This window comes from Anabrus simplex, chromosome 3 (genome assembly GCF_040414725.1).
Source record: "Anabrus simplex isolate iqAnaSimp1 chromosome 3, ASM4041472v1, whole genome shotgun sequence".
NCBI lineage: Eukaryota > Metazoa > Arthropoda > Insecta > Orthoptera > Tettigoniidae > Anabrus > Anabrus simplex.
The window spans coordinates 171,288,304-171,312,960 of record NC_090267.1 but is presented as its reverse complement, the minus strand read 5'-3'; positions in this window follow the sequence as shown (position 1 = coordinate 171,312,960).

The following is a 24,657-nucleotide window of genomic DNA, read 5'->3' as shown; positions in this document are numbered from 1 at the left end:
CGTTTCTAGAACTTTATTGAACAACATACATGAAAGAAAGAGAACTATTGAGGTCTGGTGGAAAGCGAAAGATGGGGTGGGGAGGGAAGAAAACGGAAAAAGTCTGACTGCCTAGTTAGAAAAAGTTTCTTATACCAATATCAGGTGCATTAAATCCCCTTAGACACTCGTAACTAACATCAAAGTTCTTGTCCACATTTTGAGTTTATAAACCACTAGTCCATAATAACTTGTAAAGAAACAAAGAGGATTGTAAGTTCTCGTACAAAAGAGAAAATTTACTAGGCCTCTCCAGGGCTATATGGTTGTTAATGCGAATGGTGCCTGAAGGGCAAAATAGGAATGAAAAATTTCCAGTACGTATTTGGGACGAAAGTTAATTTTTGCTCACCCAGTCCACATGTTGACAATTTAAGATTCAAGTTAGACGGAAATATCGAAGTGCGTGCGGACCACCCGCACGAGGTCAGTGCTCTCTCAACACTATTACAAGGTCGAGGTGATCCAGGGACCTAGGACCTAGGGGAAGTTTTCATTTCCCTCCCCGAAGAGGGGGGCGGGCCACTTAGAAGGTGACGCCTTCTCTCTGGTCAGGAGATGCGGCGGAGTTTTGAGATTTGATGGAGTTAGGAGGTGGGGTTTTATTTCGTTTGGGGATGTGACGGGGTTTCGACCTTTTGGTTAGATACCTTTATTGATTGACTGTTCCATGCTTAGTCCTCTTATAGGAGAATAGAAAGGCAGACGAGGTACATCGAGAAGGTTCTGTGACGTAGCGGATGACGCAGTGTGAAAAGAATTGGTAGTCAGCAAGTGCACAGTATGTGATGAACTCGACGAAGTAAATGCAGATAGGCGAGCAACAAGCAGGCACCAGATGACGTTGGCAGACGGAGCAGATGAACAGGTAGAAAAGTCGATGCTAGTATTATGTTGGGAGTACGTTACAAGGTATAAATACAGTGGTACTTTATATTTAAAATGATATAATTGTCATGGCGCATGTTGTTCAGAAAGTGGAAAACTTCTGTAACTCGAACGTCTACAACTCGAATTTTCGATATCTCGAAGGTATTTTTGTTTCCCGATGGAATCTTGTATGTATTACTCGAGGTTTTATTACTCGAATTTACCGAGCTCGATAGCTGCAGTCGCTTAAGTGCGGCCAGTGTCCAGTATTCGGGAGATAGTAGGTTCGAACCCCACTGTCGGCAGCCCTGAAAATGGTTTTCCGTGGTTTCCCATTTTCACACCAGGCAAATGCTGGGGCTGTACCTTAATTAAGGCCACGGCCGCTTCCTTCCCACTCCTAGCCCTTTCCTGTCCCATCGTCGCCGTAAGACCTATCTGTGTCGGTGCGACGTAAAACAACTAGCAAAAAAAAAAAAATTACTCGAATTTTTCAATACCGCGAAGGAAATTTCAAGACAAGATGTAAAATATATATCTGTAACTCGAAATCATGAGCAACATTACTACGCTTATGCGTACACATCATCCTCTGGAAGGAATCTGAACATAAATCATTTCCTTATATAAGTATAAGCATTCTCTACACTTTAGTAAGAGTGTATTGTTTGGCTTGCCGCTTACCATAGCCGTTAAAAATCGTACTTTAGGCTACTTCACAACACTCAGCAAGTTAACAGAACGGGGTGGTGCGTGAGCTGGGAGTTCTTGGCCTGCTGGGTTGATCAAGCCCTGGACATATTTGCAGTTTTATTCAAGGATAGTGATTAGTTGGTGAGGACGTATTTGGTGCCGTCAATATGCTAGATAAATCTGTAGAGAGTACAGTGTTGCAAAGAGCATGGCAAAGGAAAATTACGGACTTTTTCTTCAATACAAATGTGTAATTTTCCAAAATGAGAATGTTTCCTATAAAAACACAATAACATTGGTTTTAAAAGACCAATTTGTAGATCCAGAAAACATATGATTGTATTGGTGGAACCACAGTAGTGTTTATATACCTCGAAGTGTTTCCAGCCTCCACAGGCATTTCTAGATATCGAAGTTCGACTATATTTCAATTTAAAACTTTCATCCACGCTCACCATCCATGCTCCGAAACTAAGATGCATTTTATGCCAAAGCGTGTGGAAAAGTCCAGAGCTATCAATAACACTGTATTCCTTTTAATAATTAAGCACCTCAGTTGTTACATGGTGGATCCATCAGGAAATTTTTCATCACTTTTCACGGTAACAAACTTCTCACCATCCTGCCATTGCACCGCACTGCACCTTCCATCCCATTCAAGAAAACTATACCATTTAACCTGTCCGGCTCCATGGCAAAATGGTTAGCATGCTGGCCTTTGGTTAAAGGGTTTCCAACTTCGATTTCCGGCAGGGTCGGCAATTTTAAACACCATTGGATAAATTTTCTGGCACGGGGGCTGGGTGTATGTGTCGTCTTCATCATTGCATCCTCATCACGATGCGCAGGTCGCCTAAGGGAGTGAAATCAAAGACCTGCACCTGGAAAGCCGAACATGTCCTCGGACACTCCCAGCACTAAAAGCCATACGCCGCTTTTTACCGTTTAACCTGCTTTATTTACTCTATCTTTATGGTACCTATGAACTCTCTAGGCCTACATAGAGAATGACTTGCCTTTAGCAATTCAAAAAAAAATCCTTTGCAGACCACTTGCAAGTACGATATTTAACTAGCAAATGGGGGAATACTCCCGTTTCATAATGTAAGAAAATGGAACTTGAAGAAAGGAACTGTGTGTCACCGCCAAATATTAACTTGTAGTTAGCATGGAAAATCGGTAAGAGAGACGAACGTCCCTCGAGGTCCGTGAACTCTGATATTAGCACTTTGGAACATACCCAAGAATAAATTATTGTTGACCGGTCAATGCACCATTCTTGACATGGCATTCCCATAAACTGGTCAGTGTATGGACCTTACCAAGCACACTTTTAACTTGTACCATAAGCAGCGAAAGATGAACGAGTTGCATTGATCATAATAAAGTGAATGAATACGATGTGTAAAATATTTAGAACAATGGTATTTGTATAATGTGGCGTTTCAATATTAGCATTCTTAAAGAGTGGTTAACACCTAATGCTCGTCAGTATCACAGCGGTTGTTACTGTTCTATATGCCTCTTGTCACATTCTTAAAGCAACGAACAGTTCAAGCTACTGACACTTATTGCTCGTCAGTGGAACCTAATACATCACTAGAGTCACAGCAATCATCTATGTTACAGTAAAACCTGCCCTCGGTGGAAATCCAAGCGACTGGAAATTTTTCCGCTGTATACCAGGATTCCGTTTCATAAAGGCGTATAAGAAATAAAATAAACACCATTAGTACGCCCTACATACTTCCATTAGATAATCCGTCAGTAAGTTTATAAGATTTTTTCTGCTAGTAGATACAATAATGGCACTAATCACACCTTTATTAACACCAGTTCATCAGCACTAACACAAATTTGTTTTTGCTTAGAACTTCCTGACAGTGCAGAGTATATACACTTATTTAATACACATGACATGTGTTATAGAAATAACGCCAATAGTAATACTGTACAATACTGCCGTTTACTTCTTCCAGTAAACCAGAATTGTACGCTGGACACAACTATCCCTGGTAGCGCGGTTCTCAATTAAAAGCGGGCAAAGTAAATAATGTCGAACAATTTCGCGTCATTTTTCTCTAGCGAAAAAGACTGAATGTCTTTTACGGTTGATATGACATGTCGGTAGGTTAGATATTCTTCACCGTCTTCGTTCTCCTTTTCATCACCTTCAATCTCCGTTTTCTTTTCTTTTCTTTTCTTTTCTTTTCTTTTCTTTTCTTTTCTTGGAGGTGATGGGTGCCGTACTCTTCGATGTTTTACAATCAATCAATCAATCAATCAATCAATCAATCAATCAATCAATCAATCAATCAATCAATCAATCAATCAATCAATCAATCAATCAATCAATCAATCAATCAATCAATCAATCAATCAATCAATCAATCAATCAATCAATCAATCAATCAATCAATCAATCAATCAATCAATCAATCAATCAATCAATCAATCAATCAATCAATCAATCAATCAATCAATCAATCAATCAATCAATCAATCAATTTGCATTTAGGACAGTCACCCAGGTGGCAGATTCCCTATTTGTTTTCCTAGCCTTTTCTTAAATGATTGCAAAGAATTTGGAAATTTATTGAACATCTCCCTTGGTAAATTATTCCAATCCCTAACTCTCCTACCTATAAACGAATATTTGCCCCAGTTTGTTCTCTTTAATTCCAACTTTATCTTCGTATTGTGATCTTTCCTACTTTCAAAGAACCACTCAAACTTATTCTAACGTCGCCTCGGTCTCAACTTCTAGATCAATGACTTCGTAATCTTCTGCATTGACATGACCATAATTCCACTGATTGAGAGTTTGTAGTAGCACATCAGTATTTTCGTTTATTAAGGTTTCTTCGTCAGGGCGTGAGACAAACTTGGTTTTGTGAAATTACTGACGTACCGTATTTGGCGACACTCCTTTGATTGATCCTGCGATCCAAATTATAGCATCGAGCACAGGGAGAGACATTTACTGGTCGAATACTATCCCGGTCATCTTAGATCCATTCGGAATACATATGTACGGAAAAGGGTTAGGAAGGATATTTACATATTTTTTCCTTCTGTTTCTGCGTCCGACAGGTTCCGCTAAATACAGGTAAACGTACATGAATATTAAACCATAATTCACGGAACCAGGAAAATTTTCCGATATGGACAGTTTTCCGGTTCATAAAGGTTCTACTAAAGGCAGGTTTTACTGTACTGTATTACATGGAGAGAACAAGCTCCGGGCTACGGGCTGTTGATCACGTTATCTCTATCCAATGTATAAAGAAGCAACCAAGAAAGTAATACTTAGGGCCAGAGTTAATGTCAGACTCATTGGTTGAATGCTCACCGTCCTGGCCTTCGGTTCAGAGGGACCTGGGTTCGATTCTCAGCCTGATCAGGGATTTTCATTGCGTAAGGCTAATTCCTTCAGCTCGGGGCCTGAGTGTTTGTGTTCGCCTAATACACTTCTCTTCATCTACAACAGAAAACCATACTACTAACCACCATAGAAAAAGGCAGAACATAATACTTATCTCCACAATGGGTAGCACCAAGTAGGAAATCCTCAGCGCTGCCAACCTTCGAAAAGTGATAAACCGTTCAGAAATTCTAAATAAGCCGTATTATTTATCGCAAAACCGTAGAGTATTAATATTCACCCAAATACACTAAAATTCAATAGAATACGTGCAATAATAGCAAGTTCCAATCATATCAAATATGAATACGTATTTGAAACGTATTACTAGAAGTAAGAGAATGCAACTTTGCCCTTTTTTCACAGACGCAGGCACTTCCTATACTGTCTATACTCTCCCACGACTGCTTGTACTACTGTTTCCTTCTGGGTGTTTTAACATAAAGTTTTAATTCTGTGTGTGTCAAAACCTGCTTTATGTTTGGAATCTGAAAACATTCAAAATAAACGCCGAAGGAGATAATGCATAATTAATACATAGTAAGCTAACCAACAAGAAATGGAAGCACTGTACTGTTACGCAAAATAATTTGTAAGTACAACACAAGTCCGCCTCTGTGGTGTAGTGGTTAGTGTGATTAGCTGCCACCCCCGGAGGTCCGGGTTCGATTCCCGGCTCTGCCACGAAATTTGAAAAAAGTGGTACGAGGGCTGGAACGGGGTCCACTCAGCCTCGGGAGGTCAACTGAGTAGAGGTGGGTTCGATTCCCACCTCAGCCATCCTTAAAGTGGTTTCCCGTGGTTTCCCACTTCTCCTCCAGGCAAATGCCGGGATGGTACCTAACTCAAGGCCACGGCCGCTTCCTTCCCTCTTCCTTGCCTGTCCTATCCAATTGCCCCATCCCTCCACAAGGCCCCTGTTCAGCATAGCAGATGAGGCCGCCTGGGCGAGGTACTGGTCATTCTCCCCAGTTGTATCCCCCGACCCAAAGTCTGAAACTCCAGGACACTGCCATTGAGGCGGTAGAGGTGGGATCCCTCGCTGTGTCCGAGGGGAAAACCGACCCTGGAGGATAAACAGATTAAGAAGAAGAAGTACAACACAATATTATTCATACGTTTGACGAAATCACGTTACACCACACTTCAGACTGGGTAAGAAACGATTGCCGGAGTTCGGTGTGGGCTGATTCAAGAGTGTGACTGGGAACAAATACACGACTACCAGGTCCACAGTTGATAAAGTTTGAAATAAGGGAATCTCGGCAGAGTGAGGTAGAAAAATCCCATGTGTCAGACTGTTCAGGCGCTTCATTGATTGATCTGAAGCCAGCTCAGTGGTGAATCACTACTTTCCAATCTTGGGAGTCCCCTGGAGAAATGGAGGCCACGTCACGCATATCCAGAAAATGAGGTACGTTCAAACAGGAGTAAACATAATTTTGCATACAAAATCTGAACATTTCCAATTGTACCGTTGGTACACCTTCTCCGTCCTGTTAAACTGCGTGTCTTCTATAAGGCCATCTATGTAAATGAACTTGAACTAATGTAATGCAAGATACTTGGGTTTGCAACTGTTAGATGTCTCTACCATCGGCCTAAGTGCACCCTCTGGCGTGATTAAGGGAAAGAGTATTTTCACAGTTGGTGAACCTTAGTTTTAGAAGACTGGTTTGTTCTTGAGGGGCTGCCTGGCCGAGGCGGTAAAGGCGTGCTCGGTTCGCCCGGAAGGATGTGGGTTCGAATCCCCGTCTGAAGTCGTAAAATTTAAGAAACGAGATTTCCACTTCCGGAGATACATATGGCCCTGCGGTTCACTCAGCCTACACCAAAACTGAGTACCAGGTTAATTCCTGGGGGCAAAGGCGCACGGGCGTAGAGCTGACCACTCTACCCCATTACGTGTCGAGATTAACAATGGTGGAAGTCTTTACCTTCCACTCCTCCAAGGGCCTTCATGGCATGTACGGAGTTGACTTTGCTTTGCATTGCTTTGGTTTGTTCTTGTGTCAAGGTTGTCAACACTTCTTCCCCCTCCAATTCCTGTATCAGAAATTTTGTAAAATATTTTCTGTAGCCAATTAAAATTGGGGGTGTGTCCAGGCATCCAGCCTACCTGGAAATAGTTCTGGAAACTTCCCCTCGTCATACTATAAAAGCTGGGCACTTTAGGGCTGAGTCGTCATTTTTATCGCTCAAGTTTACTATGTGCGGCGTGCACTAAGGGGGGCAGGGGCCGCAGCTCGTCGTTCGGAAGGCCCAGCAACTCAAGGTAATGGTAGAATTTTCTTAACATGTGAATGCTCCGGCAGATAACTGGAGGGGAAGGTTTCAAACTTCTTTTATTCATGTAAAAAGCTAATTTCATGGTTTAAATGTGGATTTTCGGCAAGTCTTGGGACTCTGTTCAAATCCCAACTGGGAAACATGTAATCTAAGGGAACAAAGAGTGATTACCCTCTTCTGATCCCTATTCAGCTTGGTGTGGGGTGACTAAAGTTTCTATTCATCTAACATTCTCAACACTCTTTTGGAATTTAATGTTTCTCATTTAGTTACCCCGGCGTAGAACAGGCTTAGCCTCTGTATTGTTGCGCCATAAGTCCACTTAGGGTTTTAAAATATTCTGGAAGGAGTGCAAGTGTTTCGCCTCCTAGACTTTTCTTCATGGTCAGTCATGTTAAACCTTTCCTCTTTACAATAAGGCCATTTAGAATGGGCACTCATTGCTCCTGTTTATGTTGTAATTGTTTATAGACCAGTGTGTAACAAACTGTTGAGTGATAGATAAGCCCACATCAGGGCAAAGATGTGTAAAGACTTTAGTTAAGAACAACCTACAGGTTGTAAGTGCGCTGTTAAAAGCTTATGCCTCTGAGAGGTTGGATTATATTAAGTTTTGGCGCTCAGACTCCTAGGCTAGACAAATTAGTAGAGCAAACATGCTCTTATGAAATAGTGTACCAGTTCAGAGCTCATCCCCTTGTATATTATCATGCTGATAATTCTCTCCAGTTTTTACCTGATGTTTTGGACTTTAAGTCATTATTTCTAGAGCTGATGAGCTCATTATAATATTGTTATGGTTTATTCAGTTCTTCTACTTATCAGATTTTAATAAAAAAAGAGGAGAGAAATGAAATTTCGAATTTTGTTAAGTTCATCATCATCATCATCATCATCATCATCATCATCGTCATCTGTTTACCCTCCAGGTTGGGTTTTTCCCTCAGACTTAGCGAGGGATCGCACCTCTACCGCCTCAAGGGCAGTGTCCTTGAGCTTCAGACTCTTGGTCGGGGGATACAACTGGGGAGTATGACCAGTACCTCGCCCAGGCGGCCTCACCTGCTATGCTGAACAGAGGCCTTGCGGAGGGATGGGAGGATTGGAAGGGATAGGCAAGGAAGAGGGAAGGAAGCGGCCGTGGCCTTAAGTTAGGTATCATCCCGGCATTCGCCTGGAGGAGAAGTGGGAAACCACGGAGAACCACTTCCAGGATGGCTGAGGTGGGAATCGAACCCACCTCTACTCAGTTGACCTCTCGAGGCTGAGTGGACCCAGTTCCAGCCCTCGTACCACTTTTCAAATTTCGTGGCATAGCCGGGAATCGAACCCGGGCCTCCGGGGGTGGCAGCTAATCACGCTAACCACTACACCACAGAGGCGGACTATGTTAAGTTCAACTCTTGTTAATTCCTTGTCCGCCCATTCACCCCAGCATCTTCTTACATCTCTGTAAGCCACGGAATTTCCGTATCACCAATAATAATAATAATAAAAAAATGTTTACTTAGGAATTTCGCAGACCGTGTATGACGCGTGCGATTTGACACGCGAACCGTACACCGTACATGGAGGGTTGGAAACAGTAAATGCTCGGTTCAAACCGTACGGTTGGCAACGCTGGGACTTCACATCAAGTGCCAACCTCATTAAATTTGTGAAAAGGCCAGGAAGATTATTATTATTATTATTTGTGCCGTTTCACAGTTCTTTATAAGAGCTGTAGGAACAAAGATGGAGTCTCTGCGATCAAAATGTTAAATAAAATGCATTTAACGTCAGTACGGGCCGAAATGTAAGTATTTTCATCAGTCGGTTACGGAAATAACCATGTATAGAAGGCGCAGGAAAAGAATGACAAATGGACATTACTTAAACCTATTATTCAAGAGAAAAATTTGCTCATCACCTACTATATAATCTGACCTCGAAGCAGTAAGAAGACGCAAGACTAGATTAAAAAGGATTATCCAGCTGAACTGAATATTGTAATTTGGAAACGAAATATAATTCGCGACTACACGCCAAACAGCTGTTATCAAGATTTAATCGCTGCGCGGAAAATTAAATACGTTAAAAAGGAAATAAACAGATTACAATAGAACTACGTCACGAAGTGGCGCAGAGCTTCAATAAATTTGCCCGATACCGCTTAATAGGGAAGGAAACTTACTGATCAGCGGTTGAGTGCATTCACACCAACAAAAATATAGAGGAAAGAAATTCCTTTTCAAATTGGAATAAATATTTAACATCTATATTAGTCGATTTGGAGCTAGTTTATTGGATTAACTGTACCATAACGAAACCCATACAATCTGAGCTTCACAAGAGATATATTAGTTGAAGAATGACAGCAATGAATCACATATTTTGTTATTATTCTGTTACATACGTACGAGATTCCACTATGAGCCTGTAAAGAAGCAAGGCAACGCTATTTGGATCCTGATGAGGTGATACGACGTTGGCTATCCCGGATGACCAGTAATCAGTGTTGAGGAGCTACGATGTACCCGATCACTTGTGGAGGAACCAGATGACGAGATCCTAATCTCAGATGACCGGAGATGAGAAGACATCGAGACCACCTTGAGCAAAGCTAAGTCCATTATCTAAGTCGTTTTCGTAAGTAAGAGAATATTACCTTTTATTATTGTATGTTGATATGTGTGTTTTGTGCGAAGACAGTGCGTAGATAAACGTCTAGCTGAGATGATTGGAAGTAGGTATTCATCTATATGAAATGTCAATTCCATTAGTAGGCGTGGTCACCAAGTGATATTCCGATCGTAATGTTTCCAGTGATATGTGAGGATAGATAGAGTTATTATTATTATTATTATTATTATTATTATTATTATTATTATTATTATTATTATTATTATTATTATTACCGTGGTTTGTGTGGTAGTTATGCGTGAAAGAAGGTGCGGGCGTGAACGGGTCTCAAACTACGGAATCAAAGTTAATGTAAAATTTAACAAGGTTATATTTTCTTTTCAAAAACAAGGAAATAACAAGCATGGCAGGTACAAAGTAGCAAGTCCAAAGGGTAGTTACAATATTTACAGGATTTGGGCTTCGTGCCCTGTCTTTAAAATACTTGGGCAATCAGCTCAGTTTTACCCCAAACACAAGTTTTAACAGAGGGGCAGAAAACCCCATTCATACCTAGGAGCCCTTGCTCCAAATTACACTGAAAAGCCTCCACGAGGCATACAACACTCAATTTTCAAAAGAGCCACTCGCTCTCAAAATTTAAGCCTCTCAAAGGCCACACCAAACTCTACCTTCAAGCTGTCCTCTAAGGATATATACACAGGGGTACAATACCCAACCTACTGAGGTCTATTAAATGAAAAGAAGGTTGATTACATGACCTCTAAAATAACAATTTGAGAGGAGGCGAACTTGCACTCCTAATACACTTTGATTAAGACCTACTTGGCGCTAGGCCGTAAATACCAGGGCTAATCCCATACTAAAGAGGTGACTTAAGAAGAGAACAATTTGTTTTACGTTAACGAAGAATAGGTTGAGAAAAATAAGTTCACCTCAAAACAATATGAGTGGGAGCTCGAGAGGGTTAGCACTCTCTATCCCAGTATGTAGCTTTAAAAGAGAATAGATGAAAAGAATCGTTACATTTTAGGAAAAGGTTACATGGTGGAACGCTTCGCACCCGCCCCGAGAGTTAAACTGCTGAACTAGCAAAGAAAAAATTTATTAATCGGCCATTACCTTATTGATGACCGCTGACGAGGAAAGAGGCGCTTCCCGCCTCCTGCTATGTACTTTATACACTGAAAGATGGAACAGAAGTGGCCCGGAGACCCTAGAATCAGCAGTTTAAATCCTCTCGCAGAAGGTTCGAGGCGTTAGGGGAATGAAAACACCCTCCCGCAAATTCTTTATTGGCTAGGGTACAGAAACATATCCAAGTTGGGGGAAGATACATCGGATTGGTCGGAAATAACTCAAAGAAATTCGGGATAGGCTAGATTTAAAACAAGGGGAAAGAAGGGGTTAATATTGCCAACTTAACCAATGACAGGAAGAAATTTAGCAAAGAACAAACATTTGAAATAAAAATTTCTCCAACAAAATAGTTCTTTGACTCCGCACTAGGTTGCACTATTGTTGATCTTCAGTAGTGTCCTCTAGAAGAGAAAGTTCACACTTCTTACTTCAAGCGAAACAAAACCACATCAAAAATGACACAGTTCAAAAACTCAAAATTTTCCACGTGGTGACATCTTCTGAGAAAGTAGAGAATTAATAGCGTAGATAAAGTTCAGACTTCCTCCAGCAGAGGAGTTTCAACTGGCGCAAATTTTAAATTAGTGGCGTGGAGGTGTACCGCCCGGTACAATTATTATTATTATTATTATTATTATTATTATTATTATTATTATTATTATTATTATTATTATCAGTGAAGAGTAAAGAGTGAAGTTGGCATTAATACAGGGTGCCCGATTTTAATCAAAGTCACTCGGTGCGAGATCGTATATAGGAAGTGTTTTATGAAGGAATAAGGCAGTAGACTACTCAGAGTTATGATGTTAAATTTGGCACTATGACACTAGGAAGTAAAGTATGCATTTTATGAATGTCACGGCACGTTGATGTGCGGTTTAAGGAAGTGATTTGAATATGATGAAGTGAGAGATTTGTTATACGTGAAATGTGTGTAATAATTAACGCGTTATAGATATGGTATAAGGATGATAGTGATTTATGATGGTCATATTTATTAGTTTCTTCGAGAGAGATAGTCATAGTTGTGCGAAGTGAGATCTCGTGATTTCAAATGATGATTCTGAGAGTGTCAGTGAATTCTCGCCAATTCCATGTGATAATTCTTGATCCTATGCATTTTTACATAGCTTAGGATATGATCTCGAGATTGGTAGAGCGATGTTTTTATCCATGTTAGGATTGCCTAGAGAGTCATATATGTAGTCATGATAAGATTTAAGCCTTCACTGATTTATTTAGGACGATCTTGTAAACTCTCACTGTGTATAACATTATTCTGGACAAAATTCAACCTACTAGACTAATCACTGGTGACATAGATATTCAACAGAGAATTATTTTTAGTCGGAGGTAGTGTCTTCTGACCAAGTAGATTTTTCGTTAGTACTATGTGTGATGATTACTACATAGGATATGTGTGGTGACGTTTCTTGCAACCAAATACGCACGTAGACTAATACTTATCACTAAAATTAAGGTCACATTACCTTAAGTTCATAAGTTAAATCTTACGATAACGATACTTGAATGGTGATTACGACTTACAATGGACGTAGCTTAGCTTATAGTGTGACACAGGGAAATATGAGTAACTAAGAAGCAATTAAGCATGTGAAAGTGAATATTTAAACTGTGAAACATACAAGAGAGTACTTGTCAATTCAAAGTCAAGAAAATTTTGTGATAATTTTTATTGAGAATTTTAAACCTGCATCGAGACAGACAGTTAGTGAAAATTAAATAATGTGTCAGTTTAAAGAGTAAGGAATAGGTGGTAACGAACAGAATTTCATATTTATTCCAAGAATAACTGATATTCAGACAATTTGAACTCCAATTCTTAACTGAACATTAACTCGACGATCCCACAAGCGTTCTTTATTTCTTAATAGAGTATAGACAGAGATATTGTAAATAGTAATTGATACAATTTTTATTTTTCTTCTTAACGGATGCATCCTATACTCTTAGTATTCTTGATTTTAATGTTTATTTTCTTGCCAGTACGGCTCATGTAAATATAATTAATTTCATTCACATTAATTTAATTCGTTATCGCCCAACTTCGTAAGTGAGTTGCATACGGATGAAAACACATGTTTCTCAATAGTTCGCAAAGGTTACATAATATTTATTCTAATATTATATGATTTTGAGAGATCAATGGACTTATGAAGTGAAATAATGTAATGCGAGGAGGCATTTATTTATGATGAATTCGGAAGACGTAATTTTTCTGAAATGTTGATGACGGATATAGACTGTAGGAATGACAATTAGTCACTCACTTCAAGAAGTATTCATAGGTAAAATTTGAGATAATTTTTATTAAATGTCTGATTTAATATTTGAATAAATATGGGATAGTGAAACCTCAACATTCTTTCTATGTGTTCCTAGAATAAGTATTAGTTGTAAGACTATAGTAGTTTCAGTTGACGACAACTTCTCTAAGAGCTAGTAAGAGTATGGTATCGAACTAGTTACGGGTAAGAGACGTCTTTCAACGTTAGTTAGAATCTACCATTAACCGACCTGGACGTTTTTCTATTACGGAACTCACACTCATAATACTTAGTCATCGGACCAATTGAATTTAGAGCTAGTCAGGATCTCTTGTGTCCATGCCTGGACGCGGGAACGGTGCATTATTATTATTATTATTATTATTATTATTATTATTATTATTATTATTATTAAGGCAGCATAGTAGCCTGTTGGATAATATTCCACGATTCATCAAAAGCTTAAATTTATCTGAAGGAAGACACTTAAAACAGCTTTCAGTACAACCGAAAGTGAAATTTGAACTGATCTCTATTCTCATTTGCTTTTCCTAACCCGAACCTACCCTGATACAGCCACCCAAATGTCCTAAATTTGTGAAAGGGCCAGAAGTCGAACCCAGGTCATCCGTAGGAAAAATTAATACGTACCTATAAACCACAGCGGTGGAAACTCACCTTCCTTATCTGATTAACCGATAACCATCTCTATTTGTATTATTTCCATTAAAGTGCATTTCTCTTAGTCGAAGGGCACCTTGGCTTCTCGCGCAAGAAAGTTGGAATAATTAGATCATTTAAAATTTAAACAATATTTCATATTGCAGACATATTAGGTCTCAACAATTAAACTAAATTCAAACAACTCATTTCAATGGGCTTTTCGTTTTCTTATGCAGTACGCTTTTAGAACTGAAGAATACTACCATGTCACAGTCATAATTAATTAGCCGGGCTGAATGGCTCAGACGGTTAAGGCGCTGGCCTTCTAACCCCAACTTGGCAAGTTCGATCCTGGCTCAGTCCGGTGGTATTTGAAGGTGCTCAAATACGACAGCCCCGTGTCGGTAGATTTACTGGCACGTAAAAGAACTCCTGCGGGACTAAATTCCGGCACCTCGGCGTCTCCGAAGACCTTAAAAAGTAGTTAGTGGGACGTAAAGCAAATAACACTATTATTATTATTATAATTAATTAAATATATGTGCTGAGTAGTCAACCCGAAGCCCATCTAGTGGTCGTGATAGTTAAGGCATCAAGTCTATATAACCTACCGTAGTTAGCCGTTTCGAGTCCAGTTGCTCGAAAAATGTTGGCCGGCATGGTAGGAGCTGTGGTATACAATTTCTAATCACTAGATTGCGTGCCAAAGCCAGGATTAAATTCCAAACCTCTGCGCAGTGTTCATATGGAGTGAGGGTATATGACGCTGTTGATGGTGATTCGTCCGTCGGATGGATACATAAAGCTTTGAGCAGACCCGTTGGTGCTATTCGATAAGAGTAGGCTACGTGCGGGCAGCGGGTTTCACCCTCTCCCTTCCTGCAATCATATATCATATCATTCACATCAACTCATTCGCTCCTCTGATGAGGTTGGCATCCGGTCGTAAGAATTCGCTGCGGATATTCATCTCTCTTCATACCCAACCCTATAGAGAAAAAGGATAAGAGTTATACATACAGGCACTCTGGCAGATGGGTAAGCCACTGGAATATTATCCACCAATCCTCAAGTGACTGTTGCAGGTTCTTTCCTTAGATGAAAAGATTTATAATGGAGGTGGTAGTGATTATTTGCTGGCCCGTGGTGTACGAGTAGCGTGCCTGCCTCTTACCCGGAGGCCCCGAGTTCGATTCCCGACCAAGTCAGGGATTTTTACCTGGATCTGAGGGCTGGTTCGAGGTCCACTCAACCTACGTGGTTAGAACTGAGGAGCTATCTGACGATGAGATAGCGGCCCCGGTCTAGAAAGCCAAGAATAACGGCCGAGAGGATTCGTCGTACTGACCGCACGATACCTCGTAATATGCAGGCCTTCGGGTTGAGCAGCGGTCGCTTGGTAGGCCAAGGTCCTTCAAGGGCTGTTGTGCCATGGGGTTTGGTTTTTCGTAGTGTTTGTTTAAAGAGCAAGTACAACTGGACAAACACCCATAAATGATTTAATCAACTCATCCATGTACGGAAATGTTACCACATCTCCATCTTTCAAGTACCTTTACTTTTAATGGCACGGTAAAACGTACATGAAAGATGACCATCAATAAATTTCAGTCACGTTTATTTTGCTGATAACTATTTGTCCATTTATTGAAATGGGGTGTAATTTGTTTACATACCGAGTTCAATAGCTGCAGTCGCTTAAGTGCGGGCAGTATCCAGTATTCGGGAGATGGTGGGTTTAGTGGGTTCGAACACCACTGTCGGCAGCCCTGAAGATAGTTTACCATGGTTTCCCATTTCACACCAAGGAAATACTGGGGCTGTACCTTAATTAAGGCCACGGCTGCTTCCTTCCCTTTCCTATCCCATCGTGGCCATAAAACCTATCTGTTTCGGCGCGACGTAAAAAACTTGTAAAAATTATTTACCGAGCTCGATAGCTGCAGTCATTTAAGTGCGGCCAGTATCCAGTATTCGGGAGATAGTAGGTTCGAACCCCACTGTCGACAGCCCTGAAAATGGTTTTCCGTGGTTTCCCATTTTCACATCAGGCAAATGCTGGGGCTGTACCTTAATTAAGGCCGCGGCCGCTTCCTTCCCACTTCCAGCCCTTCCCTATCCCATCGTCGCCATAAGACCTATGTGAGTCGGCGCGACGTAAAGCAAGTAGCAAGAAAACAAAAACAAAAAAGAAATATTTATACCACACCGAAATCCGTGACTTATTTGGATTAAACGCCAGGTATAAAATTCCACGAAAAATAGAAGGTTACACAATTTGACTAGTTTGCTTCATAGATTGATGAATGAATTTTATGGCCCCAGGTGGCCGCGTCTTCCTGGTTGAAAACCACTACAGTAGCTATAAAGCATATTGAAAAATTCAAGGCGTGGTCTTGTGCAACACTAAATGATGATACACATGTTTTATCCCGTAGTTTTCCATACCACCTCACCCCTCACTCCCGTCCCTGTGGCTACTGCAGAGCAAGGCGCAGTGATCGGAGACTCTAGGTCTCAAGAGCATCGTGCCAGACAGACGTCTCAGTTTATCTCGGGCTTCTCGCTGTGTGCCGCGTCCTTTTTCTGTGAAACGTTCCGATGAATTTGTTTGTGAATAGTGTTTATTGTGCTACGAGATGCATATACATCCCTCAAGCAAACCTATTTATATTGTGGTGAGTATGACTAGTAATTTAACTAAATAGTCAACAGGTCATATAACTAGGGTTCCAACTATATGCAGTGGTAATCACTTTTCGACTCTCAAAATCTTGGGATTTTTGGAGTGAATTTTTATACATTGGTTGTATTTTGCTATTGTACGTTTTCGGGAACTCCGAAATTTCAACTAAGCGAGCGAGTTGGCCGTGTGGTTAGATTCACATAACTCTGAGCTTGCATTACCATTTTCACACCAAGCAAATGCTGGGGCTGAATGTTAATTACATCCGAGGACGCTAACCTTCGAATACATAAAATAAACTGAAGAAAGATATAGGGAGTTTCACTTTATGGTAGTCTTAGACATGTTCATTTCATGTACTGTAGGCTTATAGGAGACGTCCACTAAATAACTGTGAGGTTCTGGTACCTACACACATTTTCATAGATTGCACAAAATTAAAAAAAAATTGAATGTTTGAAATTGTCCGAAACTGAGGGAAGAGCTCATTTCTCCAGCCTCCCCAGCCGGAGATTTCCTTTTGTTCAGTTGCTATTCGCACTTTCACCAGCCAATAGCACGCGGTCCATCTAACAAAGTTATGACTTCACCAAATGTTACTTAATTATCAGGTATGTAAGAACCCAGTGTTACTTCTTGGTTAACAGAAGAAAAAAAACTCAAAATTTATAACTGAACAATATGCTTAGGAGCTTTGAAACTTGAACAGAGAATTTAAATATAGTGACAAGAAAGAGAGTCGTTCATATTTTGTCAGGTTGAACGTTTGAGATTAACAAGATTCTTGCTTAAATAATATTTACGAAATTACGTACCCATTTTGTTAATGTGTGATAGATTTTGAGGTTAATAACTAACTAAGTTGAGTACACAATCATTTCTCGTAAACGTACGTTACATAAAACCAACCCAGCCACAGTCATTTTGGAAATTTTTTTCTGAAAGCCTACTTAAAAAAAAAAAAATGCTGAAGAACTTCGAAGTTGTTTATTTGAAATATCCATATTGAGAGTCACAAGCGAGCAGACTCGTAGTTCTACGTGGCTGTGATATCGCGATTACAGTCACGAGACGTCTAGTTTTACGAGACCGCCTCTGTAAGAAGCCATTGGTATATCAATACCCCCTATCCACATTTGAAGTTACTTAGCCTATAAATGTAAATATATCAGTGAGAGGCGAAACATTTTCTGAATCATATACAGTACTAGTCCGCCTCTGTGGTGTAGTGGTTAGCGTGATTAGCTGCCACCCCCGGAGGTCCGGGTTCGATTCCCGGCTCTGCCACGAAATTTGAAAAGTGGTACGAGGGCTGGAACGGGGTCCACTCAGCCTCGGGAGGTCAACTGAGTAGAGGTGGGTTCGATTCCCACCTCAGCCATCCTGGAAGTGGTTTTCCGTGGTTTCCCACTTCTCCTCCAGGCGAATGCCGAGATGGTACCTAACTTAAGGCCACGGCCGCTTCCTTCCCTCTTCCTTGCTTATCCCTTCCAATCTTCCCATCCCTCCACAAGGCCCCTGTTCAGCATAGCAGGTGAGGCCGCCTGGGCGAGGTACTGGTCATTCTCCCCAGTTGTATCCCCGACCAAGAGTCTGAAGCTCTAGGGCACTGCCCTCGAGGCGGTAGAGGTGGCATCCCTCGCTGAGTCCGAGGGAAAAGCCGAACCTAGAGGGTAAACAGATGATGATGATGATGATGATGATGATATACAGTACTAACACAGAAGAAGTCACTGCTAAATCTACAAAGTTGAAATCGTTCTCTCTGTTGCTATTTCCTGACGTATGCAGTAATTTTGCTTCTGTATCCTGACACAGGCTAGAGCAAAATGTAACTTTCACTGAAGTCTCAGTCGCATTGATAGCTCTGAGACTGTCTTTTGCTTTATTTATTTATTTATTTATTTATTTATATATTTATTTATATATTTAGGGACTGCCTGGCCGTGGCGGTAAAGGCGTGCTTGGTTCGCCCGGAAGGACGTGGGTTCGAATCCCCGTCAGGAAGTCGTAGAATTTAAGAAACGAGATTTCCACTTCCGGAGGTGCACATGGCCCTGAGGTTCACTCAGCCAACACCAAAAATGAGTACCAGGTTAATTCCTGGGGGCAAAGGCGGCCGGTCGTAGAACTAACCACTCTACCCCATCACGTGCCGAGGTTAACAATGGTGGAAGCCTTTACCTTCTACTCCGTCAAGGGCCTTCGTGGGCCTGTACGGAGGTGACTTTGCTTTGCTATTTATTTATTTTCAATTTTGCTTTACGTCGTACCGACACCGGTAGATATTATGGTGACAATGGGATAGGAAAGAGCAAGGAGGGGGAAGGAAATGACCGTGGTCTTAATTAAGGTACAACCCCAGCATTTGCCTGGTATAAAAACGTGACTACACGGCAAACCATCTTCAGGGCTGCCGAAAGTTGGGCTGTAACGCTGTGACAGTGTGCCAGCTGTTGTAATATGGGTGGTGTTGTGTAATGATATTCGGATCACAACTAGTGGGTCTGGATTTTACGAAACGTTCTAATCATGGCTCAATCGTGCTGCAATAACACTTTCTGATCCAGTAAGCAAATCAATGGTGGACTGCCTCACTCTTCATCACGCTGTGTTCCCCTTATTGCGATGTAATCATCAGTATTTGAGGGTTCGCTATAATGGCGTAATCTTTGATGGTGCTATTTGAGGATGTAACCAGCCTCCGAGCTGAAGACTTAACAGACAGATAGACGGACAGGCAGTAGAAATGTTATGTTGTCTCCTATTATCGCCTTTATACACTTGCCACCATCGCAACTTAAATTGGGCCTGAATATTTGTTTCTTTTTGCAAGTTACTTTTCGTCGCACCGACACAGATAGATCTTAAGGTGACGATGGAATAGGAAAGGGCTAGAGTGCGTAGGAAGCTGTCGTGGGCTTAACTAAGGTAAAACCCCGGTATTTGTCTTGTGTGAAAATAGGAAACCACGGAAAACAATCTTCAGGGCTGCAGACAGTGTGGTTCGAACCCACTATCTCCCGAATGCAAGCTCACACAATCTTCAAGGCAACTATAACCCCTCCCATTTCGAGACATCGGAAATATTTTACGACAATAGCTGCCCATTATGGAAGATTAGAGTGCTAATCTAGTTTTACTAGCCAATGCCCTTCCTGATGTCAATCCTAAACTTTAACACGCATTCAGTATTGCGTGTTCTTGTTGTGGTTAATAGTATTGCATGTTGTGTATACTGTAGATGAAGAGAAGTGTATTAAGACGACTATTGTACACAGTTAGAATCCCCGACTCGGCCTTGAATCGAACCTTGGACCCTATCGACCGAAGCCAGTACGTTGAAAATGTATCAAAGTAACTGGACGACAATGCTTAATACATGAATGTTACTTTGTTTGGAAGTTTATTAATTGTTCTGGCAATAAAGTGTTATGAAAAGGAAATATCGAGTGTACATACAACGACTCGCACATGAAACTTGGAAGACGATTAGATGAATTAAAATGGGACAATTAATTAAATCTACGTCATACGCTGGAGAAAATTCAATAGGTAACTAGTGAAAGACGATTTATTATTATTATTATTATTATTATTATTATTATTATTATTATTATTATTATTATTATTAGCTACTCTATGGATCAGTGCTAGTGCTAGGATCCAGATTGAGGGTCCAAACCCGGTGGAAGTGGTAGGAGTTTTGAAGGGCGGAAAAGATGCATTTGGCATTCGCGTTTACCGGACAAAATTGATTAAAACTCAGCCATTCAGTGGATGAGCCTCTGTTCCTCTGCCATCTGGTAAAGTAAAACGGAACGTCGAAATTGACACGCAGGCACCTTCTAGGACGTCAAACCAACATTCCTGCATAAGGTAGCTGGGGCCATACAATGATTAAAAATTGATTTATATTATTATTATTATTATTATTATTATTATTATTATTATTATTATTATTATTATTATTATTATTATTATTATTATTATTATTAAGTGTGAAATTGTGAAGAAAAGCAGTAGGGCCTAAGTGACTATTCACGACCCGTAGCCTGCTGAGTTTGTTGTACGGATCGAGTCACGTTGCAGTGAGCTTGCATTTGTGAGATGGTGGGTTCGAATCTTACCTCTGGCTGCGCTCAAAATAGATTTCGTGATTTACCATTATCACATCAAGCAAATGCTGGGGAGCGATACCTTAATTAAATCGGTCATCGGTGAGAGACACTAAGTAATTTATTTCTGTACAGAGATAAATGAATAAATGCTGTTAATTTAAATTATTGTAAAGATTTATTGCTATCCTGTGTAAGTATTATTCATTATGATAATAATATTCTAGAAAGTGTATATGGTTGGATATGAAGCCAATCAGTCCCCACCATTCTGCATTTAGGGCAGTTGCCCAGGTGGCAGATTCCCTACCTGTTCTTTACCTCGTCTTTTCTTAAATAATTTCAAAGAATTTGGAAATTTATTGAACATCTCCCTTAATAAATTACTCCAATACCAAACTCCTCTTCCTATATAAGAATATTTGCCCCATTTTCTCCTTTTGAGTTCCAACTTTTATCTTCATATTGTGATCTTCCCTACTTTATAAAACACCACTCAGACTGATTCGTCTACTAATGTTATTCCACGCCATCTCTCCGTTGACACCTCGGAATATACTACTTAGTCGAGCAGCTCGTCTCCTTTTTTCCAAGTCTTCTCAGCCCAAACCTAGCACCATTCTCATTACTCCTTTGTCGGAAATCACCCATAATAATAATAATAATAATAATAATAATAATAATAATAATAATAATAATAATAATAATAATAATAATAATAATAATAATAATAATAGTAATAATAATAATAATAATAATAATAATAATAATAATAATAATAATAATAATAATAATAATAATAATAATAAGTCGGGCTGAGTGGCACAGACGGTTGAGGCGCTGGCCTTCTGATACCAACTTGACAGGTTCGATGCTGGCTAAGTCCGGTGGTATTTGAAGGTGCTCAAATACGTCAGCCTCGTGTTGGTAGATTTACTGGCATGTAAAAGATGCCTTGCGGGACTAAATTTCGGCACCTCGACTTCTCCGCAAACCGTAAAACTGGTTAGTGGGAAGGTTTCACCTAGAACAAATTGTGCTACTGACCTGTGGATCTTTCCCAGTACAAGAGTCAAGAAATGATGGTGAGGGTCTCATACAATGGAACCCTACTCTAATTGTGCTCTTACCAATGCCTTATACGCCTTTAAATCCTTACTACAACCCCTAAATACCTTCATAACCATATGAAGAGGTCTGTAATCTTTATTTACAACCTCATTTATGTGATTACCCTAACGAAGATATTTCCTTACAGTGATCCCCATGACGTACTTTCACCCCATCACCAGTTTAATTAAAACTGAGGGAACTTTTTCTACTGGCGAAACTTTCAACCTGACTTCTCACCTCGATTATCACCATATCCATTCTCTTCTGTCCAGAGTTTTAGCGAATATGATAGAATCCGCCTGCAGGAAACACAATAAATATACATAAAAGTAACTACAGCGGATAGCCTAAAAGCATAACTTTAATGTAGTATATATCCATTTAATATACGCGAAAAACCTGGTGTAGATTACAAAACTAATTAATTTATTCGTAGATTTTGTTTTGAAAATGAAATGTTTTGTAGGGAATGAATTTAATTATAAAGAAATATATTGCCACGGCCAGAGGAACGCAGTGTAGCAACTGTGTAGTCAGCAGTGGAGTAAGGTCATCAAGCGGACTATTGTGCCACCATGACGGGACTCTCGTTTTTAAAAGTACACAGTTCAAAAAATTAGGGGAACATGTTCTTGAACGTATGCTATGTTCCACCAACCAATACCTCACACCCAGGTATATTACCAACTAAACCTTCATTCTTTACCGTTGAAGTATACAAAAGAACATTGGTGGATTCGCGTTTATTTTCAGAACACAAACGGAAAAGTCCAAATAGGGGCGAAAAACAAAGCGATAACAGTCCTCCAGGGTGGATTCTTATCACAGTTGGAGAGCTTCAGTATGGTGTATGTCCTCCATGAGCATTTATCACAGCTTGGCACCTACGTGGCATGCTTCGTATAAGTCGACAGAGGTCACGTTGCGGTATCAGGTACTATTCATCAATGAGAGCCTGTTCGAGGTGTTGGAGAGTCTGTGGTGGAACAAGACGCCCACGAACACTTCTGTCAAGCCAACCCCACACATGCTCGATGGGTCGAGACTCACTGTTGGCCATTCCATCTCTTGAATGTCCAGTTCTCGCAAGTCAGCTCTGGTGATGCGCGCTACATGGGCCCTGGCATTGTCGTGCACGACTACGAATTCAGGGCCAACGCCGTATGCAGCAACCAACACATGCTGTAGCAGTATCTGCTCGATGCACCCCGCAGCGGTAAGATTACCGCGGACGACGACAAGATCCCTACGGCCATCAATACTGATGCCACCCCACATCATCACAAAACCTTGTCCGAATCGGTCGCCTTCCTGGACAACATTTGGAATGTACTGCTCACCACGGCAACTCTATACACATTGACGTCCATCACGCTGTGTCAGGGGAAATCTGGACTCGTTTGTGAACAACACAGGCCTCCATTGGCGAAGTTGCCAGTTGACGTGTGTACGGGCAAACAGAAGTCGAGCTGCGCGATTTTGCAGTTAAACGGGGCACTCGAACAGGACATCTGGGTCGTAAGGACACTTCTCTTAACCTGTTCTTTACTGTCTGGTCAGACATCGTGACTCCAGTGGCCCTTCTGAGGTCTTGTTGCAATTCTCTGGCAGTTACTGAACGACGCCGCAACGCACAGATGGTCAGATATCGGTCATCCTGTGGGGTAGTCATGCGTCCACGGCTTTGCCCAACCCTCCTTGTGAACTGGCCTGTCTCATTGTAGCGATTCCACAAGCGGTCAATAACTGACGGAGAGACATTGAGATCCACAGCAACACGACGAAAAGTCCATCCTTCCTGGATCAAAGTGACGGCCCTTGCGACTTGAACCTTATTAAGATGTCTCATGGAATGTGCTGGTTTACGTACAACGTGCTCAGATGACCGCAGTAGTCTGTGTACCTCACAACGACACGCGGACTCACTGCTATTCACTTTATTTTGAGGGGTTACCTGACAGTTTAATGCATGGCTACCCCTACAGATGGAGTATAACTTCGATTTGACATACCCTGAGTTACTGAGGTCTCATGGTATGCTGTACGATCATTGGAACCCCATCTACCAAGTTAACGTTCACATAACAGACGTTAGAAAACATGTTCCCCTAATTTTTTTGAACTGTTTATTATATGCCAGAAAACTGAATCTTAATGAGGCTCATTATTAAAGCCCGGATTTTCATGCCGTAACAGGTTAGATTGCAAACTAAATTTGGTTAATAGGAAGTTTCGGTCACCCGCTCTTCCATTATGTAGCAAGAGTAACATAAACTTTAGGAGTTCTGATGGGACGTACCCCTAATGTTTATGCTAACCCCATAGGATAATTGCTGTGAAGGTAGACTATACTTGCTGCTCTCTTCAGAAACTTTGCATTATAACCTATTAATGCATAAAAATCCGGGCTCTACTCATTATAGTTCAAGTTTCATTATGATACACGTTCTCCACCAATCAGAGTTCAGATTTTCATTATGATACAGGTTCCTCACCAATGAGTTCATTATTTTCCTTATGGTACAACTGTTTGAGCAATTACGTAAGGATAGCCTCGCATCTGCTTTCAATGCACTAGCTTCGCCTTTGTTTCCAAAATCAGACATGTCGGACACACATATTAACATCAATGCACCTTCTGCTTCCAATATTCCACAACCACACGGCACATTCCCGCAAATTCACTTCACCAACTGTGCAATAAATAATTTG